We start from the raw sequence: 20,805 nt of genomic DNA, 5'->3' as shown, positions 1-20,805 counted from the left end.
GAAACTTGCTTGCTTTCTCCCAGGCTGCTCTTCCTCTTCCTCCCTCTTACTTTTTTTTTTTTTTTAAATTATACTTTAAGTTCTAGAGTACATGTGCACAACATGCAGGTTTGTTACATATGTATACATGTACCATGTTGGTTTGCTGCACCCATTAACTCAACATTTACATTAGGTGTATCTCCTAATGCTATCCTTCTCCCCTCCCCCCACCCCATGACAGGCCCCAGTGTGTGATGTTTCCCTTCCTGTGTCCAAGTGATCTCATTGTTCAATTCCCACCTATGAGTGAGAACATGTGGTGTTTGGTGTTCTGTCCTTGCGATAGTTTGCTGAGAATGAGGGTTTCCAGCTTCATCCATGTCCCTACAAAGGACATGAACTCATCCTTTTTTATGGCAGGATAGTATTCCATGGTGTATATGTGCCACATTTTCTTAATCTAGTCTATCATTGATGGGCATTTGGGTTGGTTCCAAGTCTTTGCTATTGTGAATAGTGCTGCAATAAACATACGTGTGCATGTGTCCTTATAGCATTTTTTTACACATAGAAAAAAAAGAAGTCAAGGCTGTGGGCACAAACGCTCAGTCTCCCTCTCTTCCACCTCAAAATGTTATCTTTACCCATCCCTACCAGAGGTAAGAGGTGAGATCTCATTCATCTCTATAAATGCATGGTGCTGAGAAGGCTAGGGTTCAATCATTTTTATTGATGATTTTATCATCAATAAAATGCAAGAAGAATTAAACTGTAAACTGACCTCCAGATTACAAATTGAGGGTATAGCCTAAAACACGAGGATTTCCTAAGAAAATGAATCCACCCATAAAACAACAAGGAAATTTGCTGCAAGTTTCCTTGCACATTTTATTTTTATTTGAATGATTAAGATCAAAAGCCAATAACAATTTTATTATTAGAATTTGGAAGAGAAAAAATAAAACATTGTTAGCTATGTGCTCTTGTGACACTGCTCAAGTTAAAAGAGGAAAACTAGAAACAAGGAGAATGGGCAGTGAAATTGGTCCTAATGTGGAAAGTGTGATCTACATGAACATGCTCCTTCCACTGTTTGCTCTGTTAGTTCCCTTCATAACAATACCTGCTTTAGTCCAAGAACCTAGGAATCAACTCAGAATGAGCGAAGCACACCCTAACATCCCAGAGATTCTATATGCAGACCAAATGGAGACTTGTACTTGGTGTAAGTGGGCTGTAGGTGTTGGGATCAGTTAGAGCAGGGGTCCCCAATCCAGTACTGGTCCGTGGCCTGTTAGGAACTAGGCCGCACAGCAGGAGGTGAGCAGTGGGCAAGTGAGCAAAGCTTCATCTGTATTTATGGCTGCTCCCCAACACTGACATTACCGCCTGAGCTCCACCTCCTGTCAGATCAGCAGTGGCATTAGATTCTCATAGGAGTGCATATGCACATTCTCATAACTGTGTATGTGAGGGATCTAGGTGGCGTGCTCTTTACGAGACTCTAACTAATGCCTGATGATCTCAGGTGGAACAGTTTCATCCCAAAACCACCTCCCCCATCCTCCAGTCCATGGAAAAACTGTCTTCCATGAAACCAGTTCCCTGTTGCCAAAAAGGCTGGGGACCACTGAGTTCCAGGGTTCGTTTTTTTTTTTTTTTTTTGCCCTCGGTGTTCTCTGAATGTTTGTTCAGCTGGTAAAGAAGCTCTGGTGTGCTCCTAAATATCCAAGAATTTAGCCTTAGAGTTCACCAACACTTCTGTGTTTAGTCCTAACTACTCAAATTCAGGCACTGCATTTTGAAATCTTCGCTTGCTCTCTACTTTCAGCGTGCACATTTACATGAAGCATTTTCAGCTGTTTTCTCCTACGGCTTTGTTTTCTATTTTCTCCATAGTTTTTCTCTTTTCTGTAGGAAAATATAAGCAAGTGGGGAAACGGTATGTAGTGGGTCGAGTCTGAATGGGCAACCAAGGAATTCAAGTTTTTAAATCCAGTTTTCTTTTGTATTACATAGTGAGTCATGGCACACCTACGCCTCAGGTACATTTTCAACATCACATTCATGGAAAAAACATTGCACACGGTTTTGTTTGCACTTGTTTTGTCTCTAAAAGGTCGTGAGCCCTGAAGGCAGAAACTTTTCTGTTTTGCTTGAAGAGGGTAGTTATTGTTCAAGCATGATTGCATAATAACAGTGATTGCACAGAAGTATAACCCAGCATTTCTATAAGAATTTCATTTCTATGTCTATTTTGAGCTTCTGTCTGAGACTTGACGTTTTTGGGTTCCTCAGTCCTCCAAGGGGGACAGGGCACTGCTAAGATGTCAACAGTAAAATATTCAGGCACATGTGAGATTTTTGCTAAGTACCTCATAAGTTCAGACAGAACCTTAAGGTTGTACTGAGCTCTACAAGGTAGGTCTTGGAAAGAAGCCGTTAGGGCAAAGGACAGTTGGTTACTGTCATGACAGTTTCAGAAACTAGTGGCTTTCACTGAAGAGTAGGAAGAGGGAGTTAACGGTGTGTGATGCTGGGTGGTGCTGGACTTCGGGAAGCTTCAAATAAACAGTTTGAAAAAATCTTTTAAGAGCAAGTGTTTTTATTTTTTGTCTTCATAGGAAGTGCTAAAACTAACACCAAACTGCAAAGCTACCAATTTATCCCTGGAATAATGATGACATCTGTCTTTTACTTAGACCTACTATCTACTAGGCACATATGAATCATTCTATGTATTTCATTTAATATTTACAACAAATCTATAAGAAAGATGTTATAACCTCATCCTACAGATTTACTGAAACTCAGAGATTAGACAACAAGCTCAAAGTACCACAGCTGGGAAACGGTAGATGGGATTTTAAACCAGGCTGGTCTGACCCCAAAATCTGTACTTTTCTACTAGCTACACATTATCGCAGGAAGCATGTTGGAGATGCATCAAGGACCCTGGAAGTTACTGCCAGTGGGAGGGAGGATGAAAGGCTTCCGTAAGGCAAGTTGCTGACAGCTGTCATCAACAAGGGTGATGACCTCAGGAGCCAATGCCAGAAGGTGCTTCTAGAAGCCATTAGCAGGGACTACCACATGCTGATGCTCTCAGAGGTGCAGTGCCAGACTGGGAGTCTTACACCTGGGGGAAGGGGCTCCTGGCCTCCCTGCCACTCTGGTCCCAGTGCCCCTTGGCCTCTAGGATGAGAAGACAGACCCATGGACTTTCAAGGTGTTCCTTCCTAAAAAGGACAAATATCAAGGCTTCTCTCTGAAACCTGATGAGGGCTTCAAGAAGAATTAAACTGTAATCTGACTTTCAGATTACTGATTGAGGGAGCAGTCTAAAACATGAGGATTTCCTAAGCAAAAACATCAACCCATAAAACAACAAGGAAATTTGCTGCAAACTTGGGTACTGATCACGGGAGGAGAGGATAAAAAGGCTTGGAAGAAGCAAGCCCTTGGCAAAATAGAAACGATGTGAGCAAAGAGAGGGAAAAAAAGAAAGGAAAAGAAGTGCTTGGAAATGATATGTAAGAATAAATATAAATTATGAGGCTGATAATATGGGAGAAAAAATTACCTGATTATCAAACTCCTGAAAAATAGAAGAATAATTTCTGGAGAGGAAATGTTCAGACCACCATGGGGATATTAAGTGAGACAGCAAGAATGTTCCCTAAGGATGGACATAACCTGTTTAGTGGAAGGTACAACTCGAGGAAATGGGAGTACTTTGATCAGTGCAGGACAGGGCCATTGGCTCAAATGTTTAGCACAGGATAGGATTTCCCACAATGCTTCACGCCATGCTTAGAGAGCCTGATGAAGCCAGGGCACTGCTACCAAATCCCTAATGGAGGCTGCTCATTATTTTTCACTCCCACAACAAGTTCTACAAATATTTTAAGCAGTCAACAAACTTGTGTTTTAAACTCTGTTATGATATTCTTCTTTGGCCAAGGCGCCGTCTGAGGAAGCAGAGTGAGGCACACACAGAGCTCCATGCCCACTCCTGCTTGTTGGCTGAATGCGGCATTAACCCTACTTTCTGATGTGCTGGGCAACCATCCACAGAAAAGACAAGACTTTTGCTTTTACATTACTACATTATTTGTAATGATGATAGAGTTATACATTTTAAATTAAAAATACTAAGACTTTAAAGTATCAGTATATTAAAGAGTAGCACTTAAAAAGTGTTCCTTATTCTGGTTACTTCACATATTCACATTATTATCACAATCACAGCGGGAATGCCAAGAGTTGCCTCTATTCAAAAATATTAAAATTGTAGGAATTACTAAAGAAAGTCATGGCCATAGAAAGTATACAAATATAGATATATTGGTATTTCTGACACTGGAATGAACATTTAATTTAATCTTGCTTGTAGCCTAGCTATATGATGGCAGAAGAAATAAACAAAAAGAAATATAAAGCAGTGCATACAGAAGTGGAGGCAAGACACAAACGTGGAAATTCCCCTGATGACATCAAAGTGTGTTATTGATCCCACATTCTTCTACAAAGGTGGGGGGTACAGACCCAGAATGGTGACAGGCCTGTGAGCTTACCTTCCTATGGCAAAACAGACCAAGCAAGGAGGGCCTGGCAGCTGTTACAATCTGTAACTGCTGTATGTATTAAAGGAACAGCCCACAAACCAGAACACAGATAGAAAGGGAAAGACTTCAACCTGAAAGAATCTTTTAAAGAGGAAAACAGTCTCCTCTGTTAGATCAAGTTACTGGAGCTTTCAGATACACTTGAGGTATCTTAGCAAGAAAAGAAGAGAACAACAATAAACAGTTGCTCAAGAGTAGCCAAAACCAAGGTGGAAATTAACATTGACCATAAAGTTGACCTTGGCAATGACCGTTTTTCCTAACCTCATCATCTCTTCTTACGTACTTTATCCAGGTCAAGTATGCCTAACATAGCCCTTGCAGCACAAAGAGTGCTTAATAACTATTTATTGAATTGAAATAAAATGAATACAACCCTTTCCATGAAGCCAACATCAATGAGGCTGAATCACTAAATTCATTTGCCTCTTAGTTTCTTGGTTATCTCCACTATACTGCATCCCACTTCAGCTACAGAATCCCATTGTCACACCCTGTCCTTGGAATTGTCCATGAGTACATTACCTCTGAAATTCTCTTTCTGTGCCACTTTCCTGTTAGCTCTTTCACACTTGTCCAGTTGCTCAGCCCACCATTTTCTCCTGGGAGGTCACTTGAACTCATCACTCACCAGCACTCACAACTGACCCAAATGCTCAAATGGTGAATCACTCCTATAATCTGCTCCTTCTCACCCTCCACTTAGGACTCTGGAGATATACTTTACACAAGCGTTCGCATAAGACTTCAAAGATCATAACTCACACTTTTGCCTCAGAACATCAATCTTTCTTTGGTTTTGCTCTGCATTCTGTTCATCTCTCTGAAGTGGCTATCCTAAAACCTTTCCCAGTCTATGCACACCTCCTAATCAGATCTCAGCAAATGTCTTCATTATTTTGGTGGGAGAGGAAAGCATTTTTATCCACTCTATAGTTGCCTGAGGGCAGAGCTGGGGGGATGGAATTTGATGCAAAGGACACAATATGATTGAAAAAATCTTAAATGTCAACAACTCATTCTATATATTCATTTTTTACAATGTAGAAAGTAATGAGATGATTCAAAGAATCTACACTTGGTGACATCTTATTCTATTTAACTTGAGCTATACAGGGTGGGATGAGACATAGAGAACCTAAGACCAAGTGACTGAGTATATCGATAAGTCCAAAAAATTCTGTGTGTTGCAGAATTCCCTAGAACTTAGAACAAAGAAAATGTTTCAGAATTTGAGGCAAGAAAATCTTAGGGGAAATGTATATTTCCCTTCAGTGACTGAAAAAACGAGATCTTTGACAAAACTGTGCCTACATGCTGACCTCTCTTCACCAGTACCTACCCTGAAAACAGATTCAGTTCAGAAACGGCTTTTCGTGAAAGACACCGAGTATTGGCAAACAAAAATCTGTATGGTTTTGGAGGCTTCAAATAGCTAATTACCTAAACAATAATGCTGGCTGAAAGAAACTTTTTTTTTTTTCTTTTTTTGCTTGATTCCCCTGTGCTGGGTCGAACAGCGTCTCCTGAAAATTCATGTTTACATTGAACCTCGGAAGGGGACCTTATTTGAAAATAGGGTTTTTGCAGATGTAATTGGTTGAGAGGAGATCATACTGGATTAGGGTGGGATCTAAATCCAATGACTTGTGTCTTTATGAGAGAAAGTAGAGGGAGATTCAAACACAGATACGTACAGAGACAGGATGGAGGCATGAAGATGGAGGTGGAGGTTGGAGTGTTGCCGCCACAAGCCAAGGAATGCCAGAAGCTACCAGAAGCTGGAAGAGGCAAGGAAGGGGAGCTTTTGGAAGTAAGTTGGCCCTGCCTATATCTTGATTTCAGACTCCTGATCTCCAGAGCTGTGAGAGAATCAATTTCTGCTGTTTCAAGCTATCCAGCTTGCAGTCATTTATTATAGCAGCCCTAGGAAATTCATACATTCTCAATTTTCTACCACAAACTAACAATTTGGAGGTTTGTAGATTTATACCTAGGTCATGGTTGTCCCTGTCATTGTTTGTGACACGAACTCATCACAAATACACATTTCTCATACATGACTGAAGTTAAATAGGTTTTTTTTATTTATAGCTCAATATATGTGTGTCATGCTTTAGTTATTAATTTTGGGGGTAAAGCTGGAGAAAGTACCTTTCTTGTCTTGTCTGATTATACTCAGCAAAATGTGAGAAACACAGAGGTTACTAGCGCCCCTTTGAACAATTTTCCTGTACTCATTCTTCCAACTCTACCCATTTAACCTGTGGCTCCTTGCCTGTTAAAACATGACTGGACAAGTGGAACACAGCTCTTCAAAAACAACTTGCAATTCAATAAATTCAAAGCTAAAACAAAAGGAGAGAGGTGATAGGTGTAATCTATAATGAGCTGGAAATTTTCTAAATTCCCATCACTTTTCTTCCTGCCTGTTCTTGTTCCTGGCACCCAGCTTTATATACCCACCCGAGGCACAAGTTGCTGCCCACATAAAAGCCCATAATCCATCTCTGAAAAAAGTTATCCAAAGGTCAGCTAGCTCCTAAAGTGATGCTGCCTATGGGAACATTTCAGCCAGAACTAATTGTGTAGATGGGTGAGCATATGATCATGCTGACATGCTCATGTGACAATGGGAGCACAGAGGTATCTGCCCCTCTCTCTCCGTGTCTCCTGCCATATCCTCATCCATAACAGGAAGGGCTCTTTTAGCATGACAATATATCCGAGGTATGAGAGGCAACCAAAATTAATAAGTGAATGGCATCTTTGCACCACAGACACCCCACTCTGAAGAAGGTAAGTCTGCAGCGCAAATCCTGACTTGCTGATGTGGTGTCAGGGGGCCACAGTCAAAGGGCCACAGCATGAATGGACCTGTCAGCTAAAGCACAAGAGGTGATGGCAAGAAGAGATGAAGTGGGAAAGAGACGAAGAAAAGGAAGGAAAAAGAGAAGAAATGAGGGCGAGGAGGCTTCTGGGAAATAACTCACCCCTTACTTCAATCCTGAATTCTCATGTGTCTACCATCTTCAAACACAACCTTGCCCTACCAGCCACAATTGGTCAGTTCAGGGAAGGGTGTCCAGCCTATCTTGGAACTTTTCTAACGATGAAAAAGAATTCAACCCCCTCTAAAAACTGAGTATGTGTGTGAGGCTCAGCAACCTCCAGGGATGATGTTTCTGAGCACATGAAAGAAGCCAGCATTCAGTGAGATACCATCAAGCAAGCATACAGAGAGGTACCAGAGACAAGATAAGACAGGTTTGGCAGAGTTCGAACACTTCTCTGAAGCTGTTCCTGAAACCAGTTCCATCTCTGCCAACTGTGGTTTATTCACTCAAGTTTTCCTTTTAAAAAATGAGTCGATACGTTCCTTTCTTTTTCTGAAACTAGTTCAGCTTGGGTTTCTATTACTTGCAAATAAAAGTCCTAATTAACAATCTAACACAAATAAGTATAAATCGTCAATTCATCAACATGTATGTGTGATCGTGCATGGCTACCTGACATATTTTTCTTCACATTGGAACATTGCCACATAAAATATTTTGCTTTTGTTTTACTCTTTCAGTTTATTTGCTATTTTTAATTGGACTGGTGTAAGTTAAAAATAAAGTTACTTCAGTAAATGCCCTTGAAGAGTGATATGTCGGGAGAGAATCACTTTCTCTACCCTACATACCAACGTCTTTCTCCCTTGCTTACTGATTTCTGAATTTCCACCTAGACACTTAGGATTAAAGCTGTTTGACTTGATGAATATGCAAGTACCCTTGGAAAGAGGTAACATGTTATGATTTACAGTCATTATTTTTAAATATGAGTGAATTAGGTACTCTGGCCAAACACTTCAATAATATAAAAACAAACAAAACAGAACACTACTTTTAAGACAGTTTATAACACAGCATGCTTAGTGTATATATTGTTGTTTGAATTTTTAATAGATTACTCATGAACTCTAAGGTACCTTCTGACCCTATATTAGCATATATATTAATTTTCAATTACTTGAGATATTCAATACACCAGAGATCACCTAGAACTTTATGAAATTTTGAAATTAACATATCTACGGCCAGCAAGAAGTAGTCAATTTTAAATTAATACATATATGGCCAGCAAGAAGTAGTAGTGTCCTGGAGATCCTGTCTTGGTTGTGCGACTAATCAGCTGTGGGACATGCCATAAGTAAGTCACGTGATAATAGCTCTGCTTCCCATCCAGCTCTAGTCTACATACAGACTAGATGAATATATACATTCATGTAATCCTCAAAACAACCTTATGTGTCTAGATAAAAGAATTACTCCACATTTCACAGATACAGAAAATAAAGCACATATAAGTTAAGAAACTTGCCCAAGTGTCACAGCCCAGATTTGATTTCAGCGGTCTGGATCGAGAATGTGCTCCTAACCACCACATGATATACTCGTATCTTTATTACCAGGATCACAGATGGGATAGCATCAGTGATCTACCAAGAACACTTCAGACCCCTGGAGCCTTTTCCATGAACCCACCACCCAGGTTCTGTTCTAAGTTTCTCATTTCTAATCACTTGCATCTGCAACTTTCCTGGGAGGACTATCTTGCAGAGAGCTAGTGCCACAAAATACACATTCCTCTGGGGTAAGTGAAAGGTATGGGGATGGGGATGTCCCGCAACCTTGCCCATATGGGACCTATTCTCCATGGGTTTGGGTTGAGGCTGGAACTGCAACAGAATCACACTCTTGCTCAGCTTCTTCCTCCCTAGCCTTACTCTCCCTACCAGCCAACCCCCGACCCAGTGTTTTCTCCTGGCACTTCCTTAGTAAATCAATTGTACATAAATCCATGTCTCATGGGGCTACATTTCAAATAAGACAAGCAGCATAATGGTGGAATATTTTTCTGGGACACATTTTATTGGGTTTGATTCATGATTTATTATTTTCTGTCTCCATTCCTTTGTTGTTTAACTTCTCAGTTCCTTTAGGAGTAAATTAGTGATAATGAGGCTTACTTATAAGACTATTTAAGCATTCAATGGCCAGTCCATGTGAAGTGACAGATACCTTGTAGGTGCTCAAACAATAGTACTAGTATTACTATCTTAAGTTGGATCCTGAGTTTTTAAATGCAATTTTAACATTTTACCCTCACAGACAACAAGCAAATGTATACAAGTAATCCATTCTCAAGTTCCAATATTTCAAAATATAATTTTAAGGCTTGTATGTCACAAATATTCAGGCAAAAATATTTCCATAAATATTAATGTTGTTGCAAACTATGTAATCATTAAATATATATTGAGGTGTGTGCTATCTCAATATATTAACGATTTGATTTTCTAATTTTTATGCATAAGACTTAGCTATATTTTCTCTACAGAGATCTTTTCCTGAAACACGGCATCACTCTTTTCTCAAAGAAAACTTATCTACATTCACTCGCGTATGTTTATAGTTTTAAGTATAACTTTTCCTTATCATTTTGATTTAAAAGTGTGTTCTTTCAAGAGATCTTTTTATGAATGAATGAATATTCATTCATGGACTCAACTGACAACTCCCCACCCGCCAACAAAAGCCCCACCTATATCTACATACTATGTGCTCTTTGTTAGGTGCTGAGGGAGGAAATAATGATGCATCACACATGAATCTGACAGTCTTATGGGTCAAATTCTAGAACAGTAGAGAAGCTTAGGCTAGAGAATAATCATTTTCTATTGCCTTTCAGCATTAGTTCCTCAATATTTTCCTATCAGGAATCCTGAACTTCCGAGCTACAGCTTTTGACTAAGAATGATCCCCAACTTCCTTGGGTGGCCTAAACTCACTTATGTAATCCCATCCTTGTTATGAGCTAAAATTGATCCAATCACAAGGAATCTGTAGACTTCTACATGGTAGCTAAAAGCTATCCTCTCCTTTCCCCTGGATGTGAAAGAGAAACTGTGCTACATCAGAAGTCTGTGCTGCCATTTCTCTACCATGAGGCAAAATAGCCTAAGGATGAAGACAATACAATAATACAATATTAAGAGCAAGCTGAAAATGAAGCTACAGCTCTTTTTTTTTTTTTTTTTTCCTGTAATGGAGTCTCACTCTGTCACCCAGGCTACAGTGCAGTGGCATGATCTCGGCTCACTGCAACCTCCGCCTCCCAGGTTCAAGTAATTCTCCTGGCTCAGCCTGCCAAGTAGCTGGGATTACAGGCACGCACCACCACACCTGGCTAATTTTTGTACTTTTAGTAAAGACGGGGTTTCACCGTGTTGGCCAGGCTGGTCTCGAACTCCTGACCTCGTGATCTGCCTGCCTCAGTTTCTCAAAGTGCTGGGATTACAGGTGTGAGCCACCGCACCCGGCCAAAGCTACAGCTCTTGAAATATCATGAACCTCTAGGCTAAGGGATTTGCTTCAAATAAATCCAAGCAACACTCAGTTGAAATAAAAATGGGTTTGATGATGCTAAAAACTGTCAATGACAATTATTTTCTTCAATCATCCTTTATTTGTTTCTTCCCCTTTTCAGACAAGCAATGAAGGCTGAGGTGACTACTCAAATTTGGATTAACCCATTTCTTGTTTGCCCTGAGAAACGAGTACTGGTAGCAAGCTACATTTTTTTTTTTTTTTTCTAAACGAGAAATGGGTTAAGGTAGAAATTTTCTTAATTCAGCTATCTGGAAAAATATACATATAAAACAAAGCATTCCCAAAATAGCTAATAGCTAAGCCTGGTTCTATAATATGTTTGAAAAACAATGTTTTTAAGAGAACAATGAGTATTTAGAACATGCTAAAACAAACAGATTCATCTTGTTTCCCATTTCTCATCTTCAAAATGTCCTTTAAGTTGCTTTATAGTCACAGCTATTATCCTAATCCACATCTCTCATTAATCCTATAGGAATTATATCAGTAGTCATCTACTTATCTTCTTGGATGTTGCTATTGGTATGTGTCCCCCAAAAATTCTTATGTTGAAATTTAATCATCAATGTGATAGTATTAAGAGGTAGGGTCTTTAAGAGGTGATTACATGGATGGGATTAGGGCTGTTATGAAAGAGTTTGAGAGACTGAGTTCATTCTCATGCCCGTCTACTTTCTACCATGTGAGGACACAGCAACAAGGTGCCATCTTGGAATCAGACAATAGCCTTCACCAGACAGCAGACACCAATGACAGTGCCTTGACTTTGAACTTCCCAGCCTCCAGAACTGTAAGAAATACATTTCTGTTCTTTATACATTATCCAGTGTAAAGTATTTTGTTATAGCAACACAGACTAAGACAGACGTTTAGTAACTTGCCTTTTGGAGAACACTCTATATCCCAAGCAGATGATCTTCCCAAATCAGCACTTTTCACCTTGTTAATCTGACCAGTCATATTCAATGGCTCCACACTGCCCATCCTATAGCTGATAAAGGCAACACTTCTTTTTCTGACATTCAGGGCCCACTGTCATTAGCTGCATGCTACCCCATGGTCCCATATGCATGAATTCCAGTCATAGAAATCCCTTCCCTTTACGCACTATGTTCATTCCTACACTCATGATTTCATTCATGCTGTTTTCCTCATCCAATACGTCTCCCTTATGCAACTTTGCTTATTTAAATCCTATTCATTTTTGAAAGCTCAAGTTTTGTTTTCCCTGGATGCTTATTTGATTATTTTGGCTCACATTTGCCCTGTCTCTCTGAACTTCTTTCAGGAGGCAGTACTATGTGGTAGCTTAAAGTCAAAGACTTGGTTTGGAATCCAAAGTCTGCCCCTTACTAGCTGTGTGACCTGAGGCAAATTACTTAACCTTACTGAAACTCAGTTTCTTTAGTTATAATATAGAAATACAAATCAACTTTTTTTTCTTTGAGATGGAGTCTTGCTCTGTTGCCCAAGCTGGAGTGCAGTGGTGTGATCTCGGCTCACTGCAACCTCTGCCTCCCAGATTCAAGTGATTCTCCTGCCTCAACCTCTCAAGTAGCTGGGATTACAGGCATGTGCCACAACACCAAGCTAATTTTGTATTTTTAGTAGAGACAGAGTTTCACCATGTTGGCCTGGCTGGTCTCAAACTCCTGACCTTGTGATCTGCCTCATCCTCCCAAAGTATTAGGATTACAGGCGTGAGCCACCACGCCTGGCCCAAATCAACTTTTAATCTATTATAAAAATGAAAGCAGAAATGTGTCTAGCACATAATTTGTTGTAAACATTAGTTTAAAACTATACTCATTTCTGTACAATTTATCACAGACATAACTTTTTTACTGAATGCAATTATTTCATATGCAAATATTTTTCTCCTTAGTTGGAGTAACAACTCATTGTTTTACTACTTGCTGCCAATTCATTACATGGTGCTGACTTTTTCAAAGCCTTTGTTATTTGTGTATGAGGGTCTGTGTGTGTGTAATTAGGAAAACATAACATGAACATTAGATCTTGCCATTCTTTGACATGCTATTGCTTACATCTCTATAAGTATGGGCTGTTTTTAAATGATACATGAATTGATTTTTAGTTTAACCTGTATTTTAAATTCCAGCATTTCATAGAGTCAAATGCACATACAGTTCATATAGAGTAGATATATATGATTTTGCTTTTTCATGCTGCAGAAAAAATGATTCAGTGAAATTTTCCAATAGTTTTTTGGGGGTTTTGTTTGTTTGTTTCTGTTAATACATGCGCTTCAACTCAGCAATACATCAAAGGGGTGAGTATATCTGAATTTCTTCCAGCCCTATGCAGGATAGATAGATGCACATGGACCAACATGTTTTATGGAGGAAGAAAAACTGCAGAAATGGGCAATATACAGGAACATAACCCCACATCACAGAACGACAAGGGAGACAGAACTATGCAGTAAACAAATGCATGAATACTACAACTTTATTTTATGTGACCCATCCTCCTATCCTGGGGAAGTAAAGATTAACAGAAGAAATTGAAAGCAACATTAAACTAAGGAAAGATAAGTAAACATTAAAGTACGAAAACAATGGAGAAATTATTTGCAACACTTACATCAAACAAAAGGTTTAATTCCCTTAATATAAAAAAATTCTGATAAAACAAGTCAAAAAACAAAATTGTGAAAATGGGCAAAGTACATGAATCAAAAGTTCATGGAAGGCTGGGCACGGTGGCGGCTCATGCCTGTAATCCCAACACTTTGGGAGGCTTAGGTGGGCGGATCACCTGAGGTCAGGAGTTCAAGACCAGCCTGGCTAACATGGTAAAACCCCATTTGTACTAAAAATACAAAAATTAGCTGGGCATGGTGATGCACACCTGTAATGCCAGCTACTCAGGAGGCTGAGGCAGGAGAATCACTTGAACCCAGGAGGCGGAGGTTGCAGTGAGCCGAGATCACGCCACTGTACTCCAGCCTGGTCAACAGAGTGAGACTCTGTATTTAAAAAAAAGAAAAAGAAAAAGAAAAACAAAAGTTCATGGAAAAGAGATCTACATGGTTACAGAGAAAAAGGTGTCAAATAAATATATTGAATTAAATATACTGAAATGAAAACAACAATGACATACCTATCAGTTTGGCAATATTCTTCCATCAGATTGGCAACATTTAAAAAGTCTGTTAATAGGCAATTTGAATCGAAATAATATAATAGCATAGAACAGGAAAAAATTAATATTGCTAGTTAAATTATATTAAATTCAGATATTCATACAAGAATAAAATGGATCTATACATACTGAAGGGGAACATTTTTCAAAAGGTACTGTCAAATGTTAAAAGCAAGTGTCAAAATACATAGCTTAATCCTATCAGGATCTAAAAGTTAAAACAAGAAAGTTATATATACATACAAGATATATGAAGTTTTTTCTATATCTATAAAGAGAAAGGAATGAAAATATAAACAGAAATAGACATAAAGGTAGTGATTTCATATGTATAGATAATTTCAGAAAAAATATTAATGATGGCTTTATAAGCAGTGACACTTGAGCCATATTAATAGAAGTTAGGGAATTTTACTTTTCACTTTACAATCTTCTATATTTGAATTTTTACAGTGGGCAAATATTACTTTTATAGTGTATTTTTAAAAATTCTGGTTTCATCACTTACTAACTGAATGGTCCATGATAACTTGACAACTTAATTAACTGTATGAGTCTCTGTTTCCTACCACACAAGGTGATCATGAAGATTGCATGAGATAGAAAATTCCATACAGGACAAGAAAGTCTTTTTAGTAAATGACCTGAGGTCAGCTGGTTATTCATATGGGGGAAAAAATCAATCTTGACTCTGATAGCAGCAGGAGGCAGAAAAATTCCTAGGCAGATAGGGGCAGGTCCCTGATGACACCTGACCTTCAAACTAAAGACAATTTAAAGCCTGAAAACCAAGCCACAAGTCTTGGATAAATCCATGGACTGGGTTGGGAACCTCTGTTCCCATTTGACGCACAATACCTGATTGATGCCCATCCATCACCTATTTTACACATATCTACTGTTCCCTAATTGGTGTTTTACACTGTTGTACCACCTTTGAGTGGTGTCTTTATTTTAGCCTTTTTTGCATACTCACAAACTAATCTGCACATATTCTCCTATTCTGAACCCATAAAATTCCCAGACTCAGCCACATTGGGGGACTGTCCACCTTTGAGCCATGAGCACTACCCAACTTTGGGTAAGTGGGCTGCCCAACTTGTATCTCACTCTCTGCTGAAAGCTGTCTCATCACTCAGTAAAACTCTCCACCCTGCTGACTCTCCAGTTGTCCAAGTAATCTCATTCTTCTTGGACACGGGACAAGAACCTGGGACCTGCCAAATGGCAGGTGCAAAAGGAGCTGTAACACAGCTGTCCCATGTGACAGGAAGCAGCAGCAGGGTCAGGCCAGCCCAAGGACCATGGTCCAGAGTGGGGCAATGGTAACAAACGAGCAGAGGTCCCACCAGCCACAGAATTTTCTGGCTTGTGAAGTGGCATCAAAAAACATCTTGTGTCATTTCCTACCCCACACTATAAACTATAAAATACCAATTCCAGGTAAATGTTAGATTTAAATGTAAAAGCCCAAAATAATATTTGTAGTAGATGACATAGAAAAATACTATCATGTTGTTGGATTCAGTGTTATAGTTTTTTTGAGAATTTCTGTGTCTACATTTATGAGGAATAATGGTCTGTAGAGTTCTTTTTTGTGATGATTTTGTCTGGCTATATTATCTGCTTAATGCTGGCCTCATAAAATAAATTGGTAAGTTTTTCTTCCTCTTCTAAAAAAAAAGAACAGAAAAGAAAAGAATTCAATACAGTGCAGGGTATATATAAAGCATTTATCCTATTAATTCTCAAAATGTTAGTTCTCATAATCCCCATCCCTTATCTGTCTATAATATTTCCTTGAAAATTACACTCATATTGTATTCGGGGTAAGCTATCATACTTAATTAGATAATAGTCTCCAAAGACCTTTGAAAATATTAACTTCCCTATTACTGAGTCAATGCAACATAATTTATCTCCTCTTTTTTAATGTAAAATTTGTATTTAGAGTAATAATTGACTAGGAAGGATTTCGAGCTGGGTTTCTAGAACAACAGATTTTTCTTTTGTAAACCCAATTGTATCCTCTGAGTTTTTAGGCCTTTAAAATAACTAAAAGAGTCTCTTTTTTTTTAAACCTAAATCTGCTGTCAAGATTGACAGACCAAATAACAGATGTCAGTACTCGTGGCTTTACCTCTGACCAGTCACATCTCCTGATGGGGGGATCCCAGCAAAGATACCAAGACCCTTCTTTGGTTCTGTATCAAACATTTTCTGTTTCTCTGGATTGTATTTTACTTTTTTGGCCTCCTTTGAAGTTATAGCTGTGGGTCTGTTTTTTTGTTGTTGTGTTTTTGTTGGGGGGGATTTTTTTTAATGATTTCAAGGCCTAATAATTCTATCCAAGAAAGGGCAGAACTTAATTACTAACACATGATTCTCATGATAAAATGCCAGAGCCCAAATTAGAAGAAAGAAAAAAACTTAGTTTTTTACTTAGTCAAATATAACTTACATATAAAAGTAACCAATTTATTTTGCATGTCTTTAAACTACATTCCTTCAAAAAAATGTTTTCATATCCTGAAACTTCTAGTACCTGTATTTATATGTAATTTGTCATAATTTTGGCAATTTTAAATAAAGTATATTATTTTAGCACTTATCATAATTTAAGGATTTTATTTAATGAAGAAATGTAATAAATTGCCCATCTTTTTTTTTCTAGGAGCAGGGAAATAACATCAATGACATTTTTTTATTTCTCTGAGCATAGTCTAAAGGCTAAATCTAATTGTAGGCAATACAAATTAATAATATTACTTCATGCAGAATTAGTTCATGCAGAATTCTATGTTGGTTTTTATCCAAAGGTCTAGAATTCACTGGTCTTTTAAATGTCTGCAAAGTAAGTTCTGTTCTATCTGGTAATGAAAGTAGGAGAAATTGATGATAAGTGGTCTCTAAGATACAAGATAAATTTGCTTTAGAACTGATAATAAGTCCAGGTCTTTAAATCATATTTTTTGCCCTTTCCATGAACTATCTACAAGTAGCACAGCAGAGCTGTTTTTCGATTAACTAGATGCATAATCCACAGTGCCACTCATTCAAAATGCATCTGTCCCAGGAACAGAATAAATTTTTTGAACATCGTTTACAACTCCCCATTATTAGCTTGTGTCTAGATTTGAGTCACTCATCCAACAAGCATTTACTAAACACTATAATAAACTGTAACCAAGGCTGCAGATCTAAGGCACAATTGAATCAGTTGTCAAGGAGCTAAAGTTTTATGGTCAGGTAAAAGATAAATTCCACTAAAAAAGGTGCTAATATATCAATAATAACTATCATTTGTGAGTATTTACATGCACCAAGGACATTACACAAGTTATCACATTTAGTCTTTATACAACACTGAGACTGGTATTACTGTCTTCATTTTGCAACCAAGAAAATTGAGGCACAATTAAGTAAACTGAAGACATTAACACATATTCTTAGTGGCAGACTTGGATTTGTACCCTGGTCCAACTGGTTTAAGTCTCATTCTCCAGGTGACTGATTGTCTACCTTTATTATCTATACAGGATACAGTGGAGATACAAGAGAAGGAGCTATGGTCAGAAAAGGAATTAAAATAAGGTTCAAAATAATTTTGTACTTTAATTTTGTAGGACTGTTTCAAAATGTCATTTGGGCTGGGTGTAGTGGCTAACACCTGTAATCTCAGCACTTTGGGAGGCCAAGGCAGGCCAATCACCTGAGGTCAGGAGTTAGAGACCAGCCTGGCCAACATCCTGTCTCTACTAAAAATACAAAAATTAGCCAGTTGTGGTGGCAGGTGCCTGTAATCCCAGCTACTCGAGAGGCTGAAGCAGGAGAATCGCTTGAACTCTGAAGGTGGAGGTTGTAGTCAGCCAGGATCATACCACTGCGCTCCAGCCTGTGCGACAGAGTGTGACCCTGTCTCAAAAAAAAATAAAAAAATAAAAAATAAACTGATTTATTTTATGGAGTGTTGCCCTCTAGTTGGAAAAGGGATAACAAAAAAATTTAAAAGACTATGCTTAACTTCTCCCAGAATTTGTGGCAAACCATCGCTACAATGAAGAAATACAGTCTTTTATAATTCATGAAAGTTAAACAAATAAATGAATAGGAGTGGACAACTGTTTTAGTTCTCACTCTTCTCTCTCTTTTTTCTCTTATTCTCCATTTGTTTGAACATGAGGCCCCCATTTAAAAAGTTCTCATTTATAGAACAGTTCCATGAAAAAGAGAAAACAAACTAAACTAAGACTATGGCTGTGTTAAGTAAGCACTGGCCTTCATGTCTGTAGGTGAATCTCCATCCTAGGTAGACACCCCCAACTCCAGGAAGTCTGTTTATCTTAGTAAATAGGTTCACACTGAACTTACTTTTTCAAAGCTCCTGAATCTCCTGTTGCTTTCCAGATACTGTACAAAAAAGTCTTCTCTTACAAACATAGGTTTCTTGAGAGGACGACAACTGTCTTATTAATCTTTGGGTTTATTTGATTGTTTCCATTTTGTTTAATTTGCAAAGATAATAGAAAAAATAGTGTAACACTACTCATATAACAACCACCCAGGATTCTGTCATTTTTACTTTGCTATTTATCTTCACCCCTACTGAATCCAGTACATTTCAGTGTTCCCATTGGGTACTCAAATGTTGAAGTGACCTGCCAAACTCAAAGATCGAGGTACGTCCCAGGGACAAACTCAGGGGTCATTAGTCTTAACAAGTCTGATGTGTTTTTTCCCTAAACTTGTCAACATCTCTTTTAAGTTAAGCCTAAAATAACTTTTGCAATTAATACTTTTTATCAGAGTTTAAATATTCTCAGGTATGTAGCCATAAAAACTACATTAAAAAGGATGTATGTATGAACAAAACATAAAAAACATGGGTGATTTATTCCATATTGGATTAAAACCACACTTAATCTAAATGTCAAAATTCACAACCTGCATAAGTTTTCAAAGAAAAATTTACAGTTTCAGGAATGTGGCCAATCTCTTTTCTTGGCAAACAAAGGAAGAAATCTAACAAAAGATCATATAAATCAGGTTATGATAATGGTTCCAAAAAAGACTACATCATCTTTACTCCCCGCTAAACCAGCATTTCTTTTTGGATTTTTACTAAAGTCCTAACCCCTAACATCAAAGAAGCTGCAAGTCTTTCATCTTCTACCTCCACAGTAACCCTTGTGTGTATTCTCTCCTTATTTATTTTTATTTTATTTTATTTTTTATTTTTCTAAGGCTTACGAGGGCACAGATAGATAGCATTTGGTTACATGAGTAAGTTCTTTAGTGGTGACTAGTGAGATTTTGGTGCACGCATCACCCGAGTAGTATACGCAGTAACTTATTTGTAGTCTTTTATCCCTTGCCCACCTCCCACCCTTTCCCCCAAGTCCCCAAACTCTATTGTATCATTCTTATGCCTTTGCATCCTCATAGCTTAGCTCCCACTTATCAGTGAGAACATACGATATTTGGTCTTCCATTCCTGAGTTACTTCACTTAGAATAATAGTCTCCAGTCTCTTCCAGGTAGCTACAAATGCTGATAATTCATTCCTGTTTATGGCTTAGTAGTATAACATCATATATATAGGTATATCCCATCATATATATATAGTCCATCATATATACATTCCATCATATATATATATTCCATCATACACACACACACACACACACACACCACAGTTTCTTTATCTACTCCTTGATTGATGGGCATTTGTGTTGGATCCATGATTTTGCAATTGTGAAATGTGTGGCTATAATCATGCGTGGGCAAGTAGCTTTTTCGTATAATGACTTACTTTCCTCTGGGTAGATACCCAGTAGTGAAATTGCCAGATCAAATGGTAGTTCTACTTTTAGTTCTTCAAGGAATCTCCACACTGTTTTCCATAGTGGCTTTACTAGTTTACATTCCCACCAGCAGTATAGAAGTGTTCCCTGATCACCACAACCTCCTGTTTTTTTTATTTTTTGATTATGGCCATTCTTGCAGGAGTAAGGTGGTATCACATTGTGGTTTTGATTTGTATTTCCCTGATCATTAGTGATGCTGAGCACTTTTTTTCAAATGCTTGTTGGTTATTTGTATATCTTCTTTTGAGAATTGTCTATTCATGTCCTTAGCCCACTTTTTGATGGGATTGTTTGTTTTCTTACTGATTTGTTTCAGTTTGTTGTAGATTCTGGATATTAGTCCTTTGTCAGACATAGAGATTGTGAAAATTTTCCCCCACTCTGTGGGTTGTCTGTTCACTCTGCTGACTGTTCCTTTTGAGGTACAAAAGCTCTTTAGTTTAATTAGGTCCCAACTATTTACCTTTATTTTTATTGCATTTGCTTTTGGGTTCTTGGTCATGAAATCCTTGCCTAAGCCAATGTCTAGAAAAGTTTTTCCAATGTTATCTTTTAGAATTTTTATAGTTCCAGGTCTTAGATTTAAGTCCTTAATCCATCTTGAATTAATTTTTGTATAAGTTGAGAGATGAGGATCCAGTTTCATTCTCCCACAAGCGGCTAGCCTATTATCTCAGCACTATTTGTTGAAAAAGGTGTCCTTTCCCCACTTTATGTTTT

General features: G+C 38.1%; 1 protein-coding gene across 1 annotated transcript in view; it reads right to left on the bottom strand.

The window, feature by feature from the left end:
• The window catches only part of MOXD1 (monooxygenase, DBH-like 1), a 99,784-nt gene that overhangs the window by 31,906 nt on the left and 47,073 nt on the right, over window positions 1-20,805 (bottom strand). The gene's annotated exons all lie outside the window — the stretch shown is intronic.

This window comes from Colobus angolensis, unplaced genomic scaffold (genome assembly GCF_000951035.1).
Source record: "Colobus angolensis palliatus isolate OR3802 unplaced genomic scaffold, Cang.pa_1.0 Scaffold58, whole genome shotgun sequence".
Taxonomy (NCBI): Eukaryota; Metazoa; Chordata; class Mammalia; order Primates; family Cercopithecidae; genus Colobus; species Colobus angolensis.
Note: the sequence above shows the minus strand (reverse complement) of the source record. Positions and strands in the feature narration are given on the sequence as shown.